The sequence below is a fragment of the Lissotriton vulgaris genome, unplaced genomic scaffold, assembly GCF_964263255.1.
Source record: "Lissotriton vulgaris unplaced genomic scaffold, aLisVul1.2 SCAFFOLD_650, whole genome shotgun sequence".
Classification (NCBI taxonomy): Eukaryota; Metazoa; Chordata; class Amphibia; order Caudata; family Salamandridae; genus Lissotriton; species Lissotriton vulgaris.
In genome coordinates, this window is record NW_028245951.1 from 562,909 (window position 1) to 578,673 (window position 15,765).

The window sequence follows — 15,765 nt, forward strand, 5'->3', positions numbered from 1 at the left end:
GTATGTTTGCAGCTGGATCACCCACCTCTCAATGCGTGGCGGCGGGTGGGGAGCCGTGCCCTTGAAGAGCGGCACTAGGGGTTGATGATCAGTAACCATCACGAACGATTGTCCCTGTAGATAAAGATGGAAATGGCTGCAGGCCCACTTGATGGCTAAAGCCTCTCGTTCTATTTGGGCATATCTGGTCTCGGTTGGGGTTAGCGCCTTGCTAGCGAATGCCAGAGCCGTCCATTTGCCTGGCTCGTGTTCTTGCGTCAGCACTGCCCCTAGGCCCACGGGGCTTGCGTCCACGATGACCTCGGTCCGTTTGGTCGGGTCAAAGTACGAGAGCGTTGCATTTTCCAGGAGTGCGTCTTTGATACTCTGAAACGCGTCGTGCTCCTTTGGGCCCCATGTCCAATTAGCGTCTGTCTTCGTTAGTGCTCGGAGGGGCTCACTGCGGGTGGCCAATCCCGGAATAAAGCGGCCACAGTACGTGGCCATTCCGAGGAAGCTCCTCACCTCCGTTGGCGATTTCGGTGCTGGGGCGTCTTTGATGGATTTTGACTTCCGTGGATCAATTTGGACCCCTTCCTGGTTGAACACATAACCAAAGAATTCGATCGACGATTGGAAAAACTGGCATTTTTCCTTGTGGAGGGTTGCTCCATAGGTGCTTAGTCTTTTTAACACATCCCGTAGCTGTTTGTAATGTTCAGATGCAGTGGCGGAATGAATGAGGATATCGTCGCTTACGTTGATGACCCCCGGCAGTCCAGATAGTAGCTCCCTGATGGTATTCTGGAATACCTCCGCTGCCGAGGATATTCCGAAGTTGAGGCGTTTGTACCGCCGGAGACCGAGATGTGTGCTGAATGTGGTAATGAAGCGGCTTTCTTCAGCAAGGAGCAGTTGGTGATAGCCCGCGTTGAGGTCGATCTTCGAGAACCATCTCGATCCATTCACGTCCGCTATTATGTCATCCATCGTGGGTGTTAAGTGTCTCTCCCTTCTGATTGCGGTATTTGGCAGCCTCATATCGATGCATAGTCGGATCTCGCCCGGTTGCTTGGGTTTTTCGACTATGACCATAGGGGAAACCCATGGGGTGTGTCCCGTTACTTTTTCGATTACCCCCATGTTTTCTAGCTTTTCGAGTTCCTTTTCCACCAGCGGCCGCAGGTGGAATGGTATACGCCGATGGCGTTGGGCTGTGGGGGTGACGGACTTGTCAATATGGAGTTTTATCGGATCACATTTGATGCACCCCAGACCCTTGAACAGTTCGGGGAAACGCTCCAGTAGCTCCTCTACCTGGTGGTCCCGGATGCGGTTGGCAAAAGCGATCAACTTCAAGTCCTCCGCTGTGTGGCTGCTCAACAGCGTGTCGGCTTCTCGGTCGATGATGTGTATCGTTGCTGTCACTTCGGCCTCGTCGGCTCGTATGGGTATTACGATTTTTCCCTTCAGAGGGAGGGGAGTATCTGCTCCGTATGCGAATATTCTGGTCTTGGAGTGCAGGACTTCCGGACGAGGGCGTAGCTTGTTGAATTCTTGCAATCCCATGACGTTGACGGTGGCCCCGGTGTCAATGACAGCCTTCACCTCGTTCTCCCCCACCTGAACTACACACGTTGGCTGGGGTCGGCGTCTGAGCTTTAGCTCCCTGGCGAAAGAGATCACGTATGCCTCCTCGTCCTCCGAATCCGACTCGTCATAAGTCGTTGGCAGGAATCTGTCTGTTCTCTCCGGGGGTGGGTCTGTGAGAGATAATTGGCGGACAGCTTTGGTGGGTGCCCACGGCTTCTTGGCGTTCCGGGGTTGGCTCTTTCTGCGGCAGACTGACGCAAAATGGTTGGGAATTCCGCAGTTCCCGCAGGTTTGCCCTTGGGCTGGGCAGTCCTTAGCTGCATGTGGTTTGTGTCCGCAGTATCCGCAGCGGCTTTGCGGTGCGTCTCTCCGTGACCCCTTTTTCCCCTGGCCACGTGGTCGTGGGCGTACTGCGTCAGCGCGCTCAACCTTGATGGTTTCCGTTTTGGCGGGAGTTTTATGTAGAGCAGGGGTCTCCAACCTTTTCTGTAGTGAGAGCTACTTCTGATCAGTGAAAATCGTCGTGAGCTACTAAAGGCCAAGCCACTCGCACATGTTTTCGAAAGACCCCTCACGCCCAGTTATATTGACTGTAAGCCGCCCTAATTTCTTCAGAGCCCATACTGTGATTTGAACAAAAGGGGCCACACTCACTCCAACAGATGCTCTAGGCCCGGGGCTAATGGGAAGGTTTCCAGTTCTCCATGTGGCTATTTTGTCTAGGGCTAGGCAGATACATACCTTCCCATAGCTTCCTTTGTGAAGAGGATAACTTCCGAGACAGATGCTATTTATTCAGAGAAAGAAAAGAGTTTGACACGTTGCTTTATTTCAATGATTAAATGTAGTCATTAATAAAGCAGAGTTTCACACCAGTTTCTTTAGACCGCATTTAATGTGCAAGTAAACTCTGCAAAACCACAGCCCCAATGGAGCTACTAGGCCAGGGCAGAGGTTCACAATGAATGCATCTGTAAAACAACTTCGGATCCAACTCTTTATGTAAGTATGTGAAGCACCTGTTGTTTCGTAACTGCCTTTTTTAATAAAGAGTAAGGCTGGCTATTTTGGTGTCGAAGCACTCTTAATAGATAACCTCTGTTCCCAAGAAGCAGTCAAACTCAACCTCCAAACTGAAGATTTAACTAGAAGACTCCCGATCTGTCCATGATCCGAACGTTGCTACCCAGAAAAACTGCCATAGTAGTGGTGTGGATTACCACATGCGCTAGGAACAGAGACTGCATGGGCAAAGTGGGCTCTGGCCAGAGCCCCACCCTTTTAGGGGGGCTGATAGAGCCAGCTATCTTCTGAAGAGAGCTTTGCCCGAATGACCTTTAATAATTTAGATCTGCAAAATGTCTGTAACACTCTCGCACATCACCCACATTCAAAATAAATTAAAGGAAAATTATATTTAAAGAAATAGAAATGTTGTGTTAATTAATATTTCATGCAATATCTATAAAAACTTTTCTTTTAGGTTGAAACAGGATATCACATTAGAAATGGGACGCGTAACAGAGTTTATTTGCAGTAATGTTAGTGAGCTGCTGCTGTGTTAAATATTGAAAACGCACATCACATCTGTGAATATTGGAAATAAATATAAACACATATAGTTTGGACAAGTGTGACCACGCTCTGTCAGTGACCTGACCACAAAAGGTATGAAAGAGTTCACACTGGATCATAAATTCATAGCTGTTCTGAAGAGTGGGACACTCTGCATTCTTTTTAGGAGTGCAGACAGGGAGAGTTTGTTTATCTTGTGCCTTCTGCAAAGGAAACTGAAACTTATCAACATCCCCTGATTTATAACCCAGCTATGGAAAGCGAGAGAAAAAGACATTCCCAGTCTTCCATGCCCGGCATATCCAGCAGCTAAGCATAGAAGGCACACATCGCAAATCTCGTCTCAGAGAACAGAGCATTAAGAAGTTTACTGGCCAGGCCAGTTCTTACCGATATTGCTGCTGAAATATGCACGGAAGGGGGCACGGTTCGGAGCAGTTTAATACTGCTTGCGCAACCTGCATGCTAGCAGGCTTTCCGGGACATACTGCTCCTCTCCGGCCTACCTGCTGCTTGCTCTGCACACCTCGCACACGATGAAGACTGCGGTGACATGCTGTGAAAGCCAGGTGCCGTGGAGACGCAGTTCAGCACCTCGTCATCAGCTTTGGCCTGCCCCACCCCAGCTAAGCTCAGTTAGGCCAATCTGAGACGCTGATTTTGGTGAGGGCAGGCAACGCATAGGAAAAAGGCCTAAGAATAATGAATGAGAATGATAGGCTACACAATTGAGATACAAGGTACGAGCTACTCCTGGGTGTTTGGCGAGCTACCGGTAGCTCGCGATCGACCGGTTGGAGACACCTGATGTAGAGCCTGCTCCATGGCTGTTGCTCTGGCATCAGAAAGTTCGTGTGATCTAGCCAGAATGAGGATGTTTTCCAGTGTTATTCCTGGTTTTCTCAAGATGTGACCCCTCAAAGTCTTGTCTCGGCACCCTTGTATTAGCTGGCGTCGTATGGCCTTTGGCTGGTCTTCGTCCGTGGAGCTAGCCAGCTCCCGGACTCGGGTGTAGAATTGGTCCATGGACTCACCCTCACGCTGGCGGGCCTGCCCTAGCTTGAAGACCTCGAAGTCCACATTGAGTTGAGGGTCAAAGTGGTTGTTCAGGGCAGTGACTGCGGCAGCATACGTGGTCACTCCCGTCGGGTTTGGAAGGTGTTTGAAGAGCCTGAAGACCTCGTCCCCAGCGTAGTGTAGAAGCAGCGAACGTTTCACCGCGTCGTCCGTCTCCCTCGTGACTACAAAGTAGTTCTCGAGCCTTTCTAGCCAGACCTTCCAGCGGGGTGAGGCAGTAGGCGGATCGCTCGCCTCACTGAATGGCGGCAGTACCCCGGCAGCAGCATGCTGGAAAGGGATGTTGATGATGGGGGCCACAGCGTCTCCATCCCCCATGGTGGTGGTGTGCAGGGATTATTGCAGTATAGTTCCAAATCACCCCAGCTCTCCCACAGTTAGCAGCAGGGACTGTACCTTGGCAAGGTGTCTCTCTCCCAGTCGTCCAGGGTCGTGTGCCACGTGGTCCGTGGGTTAGGGTGGTCACTGTGGCACTAAGGACTTCCCTTCAGGTAAGCACCAGCAGCAGGGGCGTCACCAGGCAGCAGTAGGCCCACTAGTGCAGTAGGAGTGAGGCAGGGTAGTGGATATCCCGTTTTCTGGCGACTTCCGCCGTTTTCTCACCCCAAATGCGTGGGGAACACCAGGGTCAGCCTCTTCGCGTACCACGCGAGATGCGTGGTAGTTGTCACCACGTGCGCTTCGTCGGACCGCTCCGCTCGGCTTCAGCGGCGGTCACCGGTGCAGGCAGCAGGCACACTCGCAGGGCACTTCCCCCAGAGCAGGGCAGCGAGGACGGATGATCGGCGTCCCGTAGCAGGCAGAGGGCATGCAGGAAGGAGCACGCCGGCTCCCGGGACACAGGACAGTGCGCCAGGAGACACGCGGTATGCACCGCGATGGTGGGCAGAGTGCTCCGCCCAGGGTATGGTGTACGGGCGAGGGTTAGGCCCCCTCCGCTCGTCGCCAATGTTGTGCGGGGATGTGTGGACCTGGTCAGGCCTGGACGGTCGCTTGCGCAGGGGTGGCAACGCGCAGCGACAACCAGTGAGACACACACAATCGCCTCTGTCGGAAGTGACGTGCCCGAGCGCACGCCTTCCTTTTATTGACCCCCGCAGGCCACGCCTGGCCTGCGGATGCATGGATGCGTGCGTGCGTCCACTAGAGTGCTAACCGCACTACATCATGGACAGAATTCACAAAGTGTGAGCAAACGTTCATGCAGTGTGCACAGAGTTTCTCTTTTTTACACACGCCGTGTAGTGTCGTGTAAACTTCCTATAGGCTGAAACACTCCGCTTATTGAGGTTAAAAACAGTGCAGTGCGTACAGAGCTCATAGTGCAGTAAGATGAAGTGCAGACTTCTCATAGTACAGTAAGATGTTAGTGCCGTGTGCACAAATTTCTCACAGTGCAGTGCACAGACTTCTCGTAGTTGTAATGTTGTGCAAAGTGGGCGCGACCACCCTGGCCCACGAGCAGCGCTAATGTGTTTTGTCACTTTCCCCCTTAAGCGTAGGTTAAATGGCTCCGCCCGACGTAGGGACGGAGGGCACGTTGGTTTGTTAATAAAAAGCCCAAGACCCTGGGCGTGGCAGGCAGTTGTCTGACCACTAATCATACACACGTGTGGTCTCCTTTAATGCATGCTGTGAGGCCTATTCACAACACGACAATAGTGAAGTAAGATGCAGTGTAGCGTGCACAGATTCCTCACAATTCAGTACGATGCACTGAAGTGTGCACAGATTCCTCAGAGTGCAGTAAGATGCAGTGCAGTGCACAGCTCCCCCTCTTTGACACAAATGATGACAACAAACACCCCCAGGCCTGAAGAAAAGCCCCCTATAGGCCACAGGATAGAATAGCCCAACTCAGCCCAGCTACTGGCAGAGATTTCCTCCAAGATTATTCAGTCTATTTCTACGAACACCGCAGAAGGTCCTGACAAGCTCTTGCCTGAGCAGAAACTTCCATGCTCTCGCTTTCTGTTCCTGGAGCTGGGGTGGGTCGGGTGCAGATTTAGGGTCTGAAGATTTAGCTAACTGCACAGACTGAAAGAGCGTACTCTTTCCTCAGCTACAAGCTAGACACACGAGGAGAGACCGGAAAGGATGTCAGAATCCGACCTCTGCTTGTACTGTCTCTGCCGCCGCTGACCACGAAGAGGAACACTTCTCCCTTCCATACAACCTGTTCAGTGAATTTCATCGGCAGGCGACTAGCGCCCTCTGCTGGCCGCTGACAGAACCTCCGGCTACAGGCTCCACGAGTGAATTGGAAATGGCAACTTGTATTTCATTATTTATATGAAAATGTATTGTATTTTATTAAATATAAGACAAAGTAGGCAACTGCTACAATTAAACTGGACTGCTTTTTCTAATTATCCTGCTTTTTTATGTATTTATTTAATAGGGCTATGTATCCTGAAAGAACACAACGAGTTTACGTTTTGCATTTCGGTGCTGTTTTGTTCATCACTCCCCTCTCTCCCTCCCTTCAAAGGTTCACTTATAAAACAAAGAAAGAAATAGAATGTAGTTAGAATAAATTCATAAGACAGAACAATCAGGATTCGCCCACACAGAGATTTTTCACTCAGTGGATGGTATCATGAAAATGAGTTAGTGATGCTGGGTCTGAAGGATGGGAGAGTTATTCATACATGCCAACCTGTTAAAAGAGGAAAGTGGGAGATTTTAAAAGAATAATTAGAGAATGTATTTCTCTCCTTGACTTCTATTGATGCTTAATCGGGTCTATTGGCATGTATGGGACTTATAAATATGCTGCTCCTGGCTCGAATATGAGAAATTCAAATATACATGTTTTCCTTACTTGTAAGGAGCACCCAGAAAGTGCTATGGCACAGAGAGCATGGCAACCATGTTGTGCACTTGCCTGCAGGAGCAGGTGGCTGGCAGTGCATACTTAGAGTCTCACAAAACCAGACCCTGCCGGCTGAAGCCCAAGGAGCATTCAGGTTTTTGCATGCCGGAATCGGGAGGCGGAAGAGAAGACTAGTCTTGAAATTGGTAGCATACCGCCTGAATCGGGAGAGTTGGCATGTATGGCTCATGCCACCACTCGAAAATATGAGACTCCTTTATACAGGCTCTTATTAGCATCACCACTGTTTTCAGAGAAAAATACCTGCCATGTGGCCATGTTTTATTATTTTGCAAAGACACTGGCATGATTCGTCAATAAGACTTTGCATAAAATAATTTTTGAACATGGCTTTTCTCTCTTAGTTTACTTTAACTGTCAGTCGGGGATCATCAAGGCAGCTCTAGACATTTTAAAGAGTTTTCTGCTTATATTTGCTATTTGACGAGTGCACTGATAGAGGAAACAATACCTGCGTTAGGTGATCTTTCAACTTTTTTGTACTGGCTAGGACATTAAAATACTGGTCATGCCTAGGAAAAGTCGCCAGGTGGTACCCTCTATCTTCCATATCATAAGACCACACGCGATGGATAAGCAAGTGCAGCAAGCCCTTATGGAATTATCATTCAAGTTGCATTTGGTGTCTTGGCAATGAGGAGTGCCCTCTGTTGACGCTGACAGAATCTCCACTTCCAGTCTTCACGCCTTCAGTGGTGCCCTCGTGCGGTCTACATAAATCCTTGTCCCATTGGCTGATCACTGGCTTCCTTTGACAGGACAGGCTTTAATTGGTTGAGCCTCGACAGGCTCTAGTCCAAGAGTCAGGCTGGATTGGCAGGAATGGTGACAGCTGTAATAGCTGACCTAGGGGCACGAAACAATTGAGCCTAGCTCCTTAAGGCCATCCTGCAGCTCTGAATGCTCAGAGCTTCGAGTACCTAGTGGTATCAGTGGAAAAGATGTGGGCAAAGAGATAAAGGGAATAATGCGGGAGCACTGAGAAGCTGTGGGGTGCAGATGGGGCCGAAGAGGGGAAATCATCTCACATACCCACTAAACTTCACTAACTCCAGCGTTGCAGCTGGCCCAGGCAAAGGGTTTTTTTTTTGTGCTTCATAGTAGTTTTCAGATTGCTTCATGTGGTGTTTTTAGTGTCAGTGAGTGTGGGAGTGACACTCAACTCCAGATGCGTGACTAGGGTTTTCTACTGGCATGACCAGAATATTAATGTCCTGTCAGGACAAACATTAAAAAACCCACTAAAATCTGGTATTTTCGCCTATTATCAGTACATATTTCAACTAGCACACACAAAAATAAACAACTTTATATGCTTCAAGCCTGCGTTAATGATCCTCGACTGAGGAGTAAAGTAAACAGAAACAAAAAGCTAATTATACAAATCAATACAGACCATTCACACAAAATTTGTGTAGTGTATATAGTATATAGCCGGGCCTTTGTAAACTCTTAAAACATGAACAAACGGGCAGTATGTTTTTCTGGAAAGGTGGCTACCCTACGTGTTACAGTTCAAGTAATATTTACTCGCGTGAAAATCAAAACAATGACCAGGATTTAGGTACCTGTCTGTGAGTTACTAGGGTCTGTGGAAGGAGTACTACTGATCTTCAGAATGTCTCAATCACTCACGTTGTCTCCTTTACAGTGGCGGCTGGTGACTTTTGAAAGTGGTGGGGGCGAAAAAGTTGGGGGTGAGTGCTTTGCCGCGAGCGTGTGTGGTTGGTACAACATTCTAGTTCATTGAAGAAACAGACAGTGCCAGGGTTTCCACCCATCTCAGAGAAAAAATATATGCTTTGCTGGGAAAAGTCTGGCTACAGGCAGCCCTGGACACATCACAACTGCTAGATGTCTATTAGTCTGCGCAATGCATATTTAGGACTAGTTTGGAAACGGCTGCTTGGGCATTCACTAAAGTGTCCTTTTGAAGGTTTGTGTTCAGGGGGCATGGTTTTGGGCAGTAGTGGAAAAGCGGGGAACTTGTTCCCCCTAACTGGAAGTCACTGGCTCACCAAATAGGGGTCAACTTGTGCCAGGGAATGGATTGTAAGAGGGGAGGCAAGAAGTGCCCGCTGGGGAGTCCATGCAGGGCTCCTCGCCCTCCTGTATGATTGCTGTGACTTCCAGACTCAGTCATTGCATTATGCACTTCTTACACATTCTGAAGGCCGCTCACGCGTGTGATTGATCATCAGATGAAGACACACGGACGGACAGACCGACTCCTAATGATGTAACCATGCGGGTATCTAAAGAAGTGCCACAAATCAAACGTGGTTAACTGCCCAGGCGCTCTTCTGACATATGCTATGCACAGTGTAAAGCGGCCTTCAATCGTTCTGCATGCAGGACGGTGGACACATATAGCTGCCGCAGAGGAACGCCACCTTTTCCACTGATCGGATCCCAACAAGGCTATTGTCATATGAAGTTTTCTCCAGACGAAGATATACAAAAAACAAAAGTAAAGTTGTTTGAACTCACCGTTCCGGAGACTTCACGACTCCCGCCGTCCTCTTTTTCAAATCCTGCAGCAGTGCACCGCACGTCATCACTCATCACGGAAGGTGGCAGGCAGCCTCCCACCCCTCCAACACAGCCAGCGCAGCGCTGTGATTGGTCCGGCCGCTGCCCCACAAGCGTAATTTTCTCTCTGTATGCTGCAACATACAGAGAGAACAGGGAGAGTGGGTGGTGTTTCTCGAGGGCAGGGGGGAGTGACTTGCCCACTGTACTTCATACTGACTGCTTGGGCGACCTCAGGCTGCCCAAGCAGTCAGTATGAAGAACAGTGGGCAAGCCACTCCCCCCTGCCCTCGAGAAACTCTGCCCACTCTCAACCAGGAACTTCAGCTTTCTCGCTGTGCGAGAAGGCAGAAACAAATGGTAGTTATTACTGTAATAACTACCATTTGTTTCTGCCTCCTCGCACGGCGAAAAAGCAGGGGGGGGCGGTGCCTAAACGCCCCAGTAGAGGAACCGCCACTGCTCCTTTACATAACTTTCCTCTACAGTTTCTCACTCATTGCCCTATTTCGCGGGACATCTTTCTGAAATCTACCGTCTGCATATCTCACACATGATCTCCTTCCACTTTTCACTCTGTCCTTCTACATGCACTTTCTAGTGTTGCCTCCATCTTCACACACCCATTCACTTTCTGTCTCCTCACCTGTATACACACCCTTTTTGTTTATTTAGCATTGTCAGAATCTCAACAGCTGCATGCCTCTTTCACCCACTTATATAAAATATTTTATTTGAAACTGGCACATATATGACCCTTGCTCTGTGTTCTCTGCAGAGAGGACAAAGATTGAATTAGCATGTAGTTTGAACACTTTTATGACCTCACCCCTCTAAAGGTACTGTGCAAAACTTTCTATCCCTTCAGCCTCAGCCTCAGAGCTCTTAACGGAGTTAAGTCTTACATAACTATTTATATCTAGTTACTCAAGGTGAAAGACCGACAAAACAGTTATAGATTATTTTGTTCTTTTTTGCCACATCATTGATCCACCGACCGCCTCTAAACTCACTGTCCCCAGTGGCGGCTGACACAATTAAGAGGTGTTGAGGCGGGTGGGAGCGTGAGAGGAGGATTGCGCGGGGTTGTAGTAATTAAAAAAGAAAAAAAAAACACATACCTTAACCTGCCGGCCTCCTCCAGCCTCAAATAATGCCTTGTTGTACTGCCGTCTCCCAGCAGGCACTTGGGCTGTGTCACAGGCTCCCATTCAATCCCCCACACTGCTCTCATGCTTAAGAGCAACTCAGAGATTGGCCTGAGAAGATGCTTCAATCAGGCCAGGGAGTCTGTGGGGTCAAGGGGGTGGCATTGAGAGGAGCCAGCTATGAATCCCCAGCAATCCCAAGGGTGGAATGGGAGCCATCCTGTGCTATGTCCACGGTTTGGGTGGGGGTTGGGAGGAGGAAGAAAACCAATTATGAGCAGCTGGTGGCCTGTGGGGCCTGGAATAAAAAAGGTTCACTATTGTAATGTTTTCAAAGAGTGACATGGTAGATCCATGTGACCCAGAGGCCTAAGATTAATTTGGTTGTTACAAAGAAACAATATTAAGTTCTAAGCTAGAAAAGTCCAGGCCATCAGCTACCACCTAACTTGACATCTCTCCTCTATCTGGGCCTGGCAGTTTATTATTCGCATTATCTGAAGTAGCACTAGCAGAACTAGCAGAACACAGCCACAGTGAGGTAGTGTGGCTCACTGGTTAGAGGCGGCAGACCCAAAAGCAGAGGACGGCCCGGGACCAGGGTTCGATTCCCGGCGCGGCAGGTTTCTGGACCAGGGTCAGCGGACTCGATAATTCTCTCGCCTCGGTGCCCACTCTGATCAGCGATCACACTCGGCAACTCTGGACATTAGCTTGCCTCATCTTCACTAACGGCCCCACCAGACCGCCGGGGATACCTGGTCTCACCCTGGAGATACCCATTAAGGGACCATCTCTCAGGGAAGCCAGGAAGGGTTTCGCAGCGGTCGAAGCGCGGAGATACTCCCCCGGGAGTGATTCTAGCGCTATATAAACACGCAAATTAAATTAAATAAATTAAACTGTGGCACTGGATGCTTTATTTACTACAAACTGTTGCCAACAGTGCCTCATTCCAATTTTCCTCAATTCATATAGCCAAATAATTTCATGATTCCAATGTTCTAAGCCAATTAAAATTATAGTCAAACCTTACGTGACAGCGAGGCGTGTGCAAAACATTCACATAACATGTTCAAACATGCTAAAGTGCAAATTATTGAATGATTTTCCTATTGTACCCTTCAGATCACACAGAGCTTGGCAGAAATATAGTGACTTGAAAAGCCTGGGAAATAATTGTTTCAGTTAATCGGCTAACAACTAAAAAACAGCAATGTTCTCATTTAAAAAAACAATTTAGATGGTAATAGACAATTATTTTTCGGCCTCAGCCAAAAACCTATCATACCAGCAGATTAGTGGAATAGAATTGCCTAATAAACATAAAATACCTTCTTAACCTAGCTTTTAGAAATAAGGGTCTTCGCAAAATTCGATGAGAATTGAATAAACTTGGACAAATACATACTATATGCAATAGTGATTCCACCGTTCAGCCACAAAGTCAGCATTTATTAGTAGGCCAATCATGGAACCATTTTGGAGTTCCATTCTTAGTTGGATAAATGCCAAGTCTTAGCCTCAGGATGGATCTTGCATGCTGGAGAGAAATGTGTGATCAAGTAAGACTGAATTCCCAGAGTTTCTTAAGAGTTGATGATTGATCAAACATGCCTTTAAGTTGCAAAGACTTCTATCTCCAAATGGAATGAAATGAATGTTGTTGATTGATTCAGGGAGCACTTAAAGCATGCTGTGGTCACATAAACAGGACATTGATCCTGTAGGTTCAAGACTTGGGCGGAATACATCATATAAACAACAAGGGCCGGTATGGGCAGAGTTGATGGCTAGCAACCAGCACATGTTAGTAGAAGAGTCAGTGTTTGATGAAGCCAAGGATTTTAGACCTTATCCTTTCAAGTCCAAACTCTAGTTAAATTTGAGCCTTGCCAATATTCATTAGAATCCTAAAAACAGATTTTACTGCCTTGACATGTAACAGATCCAATAGTTTGGCATCTTTCCCTCGAAAAATAAATGAACTGTATGCTAAAGTGGGAATAAAATTTGCTACCGTTTATATTCGCAAGACGGACATAAGATGGCTATGCAAATTTATCATGAAGAGTCTTAAAGGTTAAGATGTTAGTAGCAGCTTTAGCACTGAGTAAGTCAAAATGGCTTCTGAAGGAAATGTTATTGTCAAACAAAATGCCCAGGTACTTAGATACTTTAACTGTTTCAGTTAGTTTCCCTCTTGAATACCAGGACCGTGATTTGAATGGAGATGCTCCAATCAACATGATCTTAGTTTTTTATGTTACGCTCAACATGATTGGCTAACATATGTTCATCAAAGGAGTTGATTACATTCTGAAGACCTATAGGTGTTTGACTTAGTAGAACTGTATCATCAGCATAGTGCAGATATTGTAATGGAATGCTTGACAAGGAAGGTGGGAGCTGTTTTTTTATCAAATGTTGTTTGAGGTCTGCCATAAAAAGATTAAATAAACAGAGGGTGAGTAGGCACCCCTGTTTTAGGCTATTTGATGTTTTATTTTTCCGGGTGAGAGATGTTTTATTTCCCAACTTGAACTGGACGCACGTGTTTGGTAAAGGCATATAATGAGGCCCAGAAGCTTTGTTGGGGAACCCCATGCAGCCAACTTTTGCCAAGGCACAACCTGGGGAACAGGGTCAAAGGCCACCTTGAAATCAAATGAAACAGATGTAAAGTTTATGCTTCATTGATATGGCGGTCTCGTGAGCGTCTGTGCAAGCAGACTGGTAGAGGTCCAAATGGCTCTTACGAAATCCAGTCTGATTCAATAAGATAAGCTGTGCTGTAGCTGTCCAAGCTTCTAGCCCCTCTAAAAAACCTTTGCCTCGACACAGCATTTAAGTGATAATGTGTGGGTGATTCCAGAGGGCCCCTCTTGTAGATAGGTTGCATAATGCTTCCTTGCCATGACTCTGGAATAGACTTGGCCTAAATGACTTCTTTGTATTCATATCCTTCCTTTGTTGATGCAAGGTTGGCGTGTACCACTTTGGAGTAGATTTCACAAGGAGGTTAGCCTTTCTTGCAGTTTTGGGCACACATTTTGAGATTAATCCATGTATGATGGTATTCCATATAACCAAAATAGATTTTCTTTTAGCAGGAAATGAACATGAATCTCTTAATAATTAATATGCATATTGAAGGATCTCGTCCTGGGTATTGTACCCTGTAGCCAATCATTTTAGGTTGTATGTAGAAACAGCTTGGTGGAGGACGTTAGATTTCTGCTTAGGACAGAAAAGTAGATCCAAAAGATAAATCTTAAGGATTATAATCACTTTCCAATCTTGGTATTATAAAAAAAATCCAATGACGTGTTAACAAGCCCTTTGAAATAATAGCATGATCTATAACTGAACTATGTTGATAAGACCTCAATTTTTGAACCATAAATAAGTTGTTTGAAGGACATCCATTAAGCAACAGGTATCCACATCTTTTAAGTTGTTAATGGGCGGTCTGAACTAACGTGTTAATAGACTTGAGGAGCCTTTTTGTTGTTATTGAGCTGGCAGTGTTAAGTTGTATATTAAAATTGCCATAAATAAATGATTTAAATATTTCCCACAAGATGGTTAGTTAAGTTATCTTATTAGCCCGCATCGTGCTCAAGTAACTATTTAATAAGAGTAGTGAAGATGAACACTGGAATTTTAAACATTGCAGCCATGTCAAGTAGAAAGAAAGCAATTCGACTTCAACATTAATTTCTGTTGCTATATAAATGGCTAGTATGCCCAGAGGCATGGCTGCTGAGATTGCTGGTGGTGTTTCCAGAGGATTATCTGGTGTGACCTGGATAGTGTGTGCAAAGGACAGTCCGGTGTGTCCAGAGTACTGGCTGTTGTGTCCATAGCACAAGCCGGTATGTGCGGAAGCCTGTCCGGAGTATACCTAGGCCTGGCTGAAGCATCATTAGGCCTGGAAGGTGATGGTGTGTCTGGAGGCTGACCTAGTGTGCTCTTAGGTCAAGTGAGTATTTCCTAAAGCCTTTTTATGGGTTGTAACGTCAGGTTATCCACTTTAGGTGCTGATGCTTAGATGGTGTGTAGATGACTGTCTGGTGTGTATATAGAGTTGTTGTTCAGTAAGATAATATCTACAAGGGACATTTTAAAGATCAATATCTCAGAGACAGAAAATGGAGGTTAACAACCAAATTATTCAGAGTGCCCTGATCCTTCTGGACTGTGGGGTCAAAAATACTTTAAACAATAAATGAAAACAAAAAACCCAAAGGTTGAGGCCGTGATCTAGCCATGATCAGATGCACTCAGTACCCACCAAGGAGCATGAGTCAATCATATGATGAACCACTTCTTACAAATAGCTGGACACGAGCAAAAGTGGTGTAGATCATCCATGACCATTCACATCCATGCGAAAATAAGTTAACTTGTTGATTAAGGTTTAGACTCCTATCACATACAATAAAAGGAAGCAACCATACTTTTGTTGTTACAATAAACACCTAGGAAAACATTGTCTTGAAATATTAGGAGTGTTACAGTCAACAATGCTGACTTACTGTGTAATGTAAAAATGGACAAAGAAAGTGTAGTGTAGAATGCAACTACTCTTGTTAAAAACCTATTTCATATACTTAAAAAACGGACTTCGCAATCAGTGTTGAATATGCTGACAGGTATCAGGGAGACAAATCGGTATTTTAATGAAACCTAATCAGAAAATGAGAAGCATAATCTTGCATTTACCCTTGCCCTGAAATATAGAAAAGGTCTCTAGATTAGCTATGTCTGTGCCCTCTCTGCCAGCAGCCATCTCAGGTCCAGTGTTTGCTGTCACTTGCCTCACCCTCCATTGGTGTCAAGTCCTCATTGATGTCTGGTCATGCACTTGTCATTGCAGTCTTCAGATTGCTTGCCAGTATCTTCTAAGGTCTGTACCTGTAATCATGACACTTTTTCCTGCATTCTACAGCAATCCTGTGT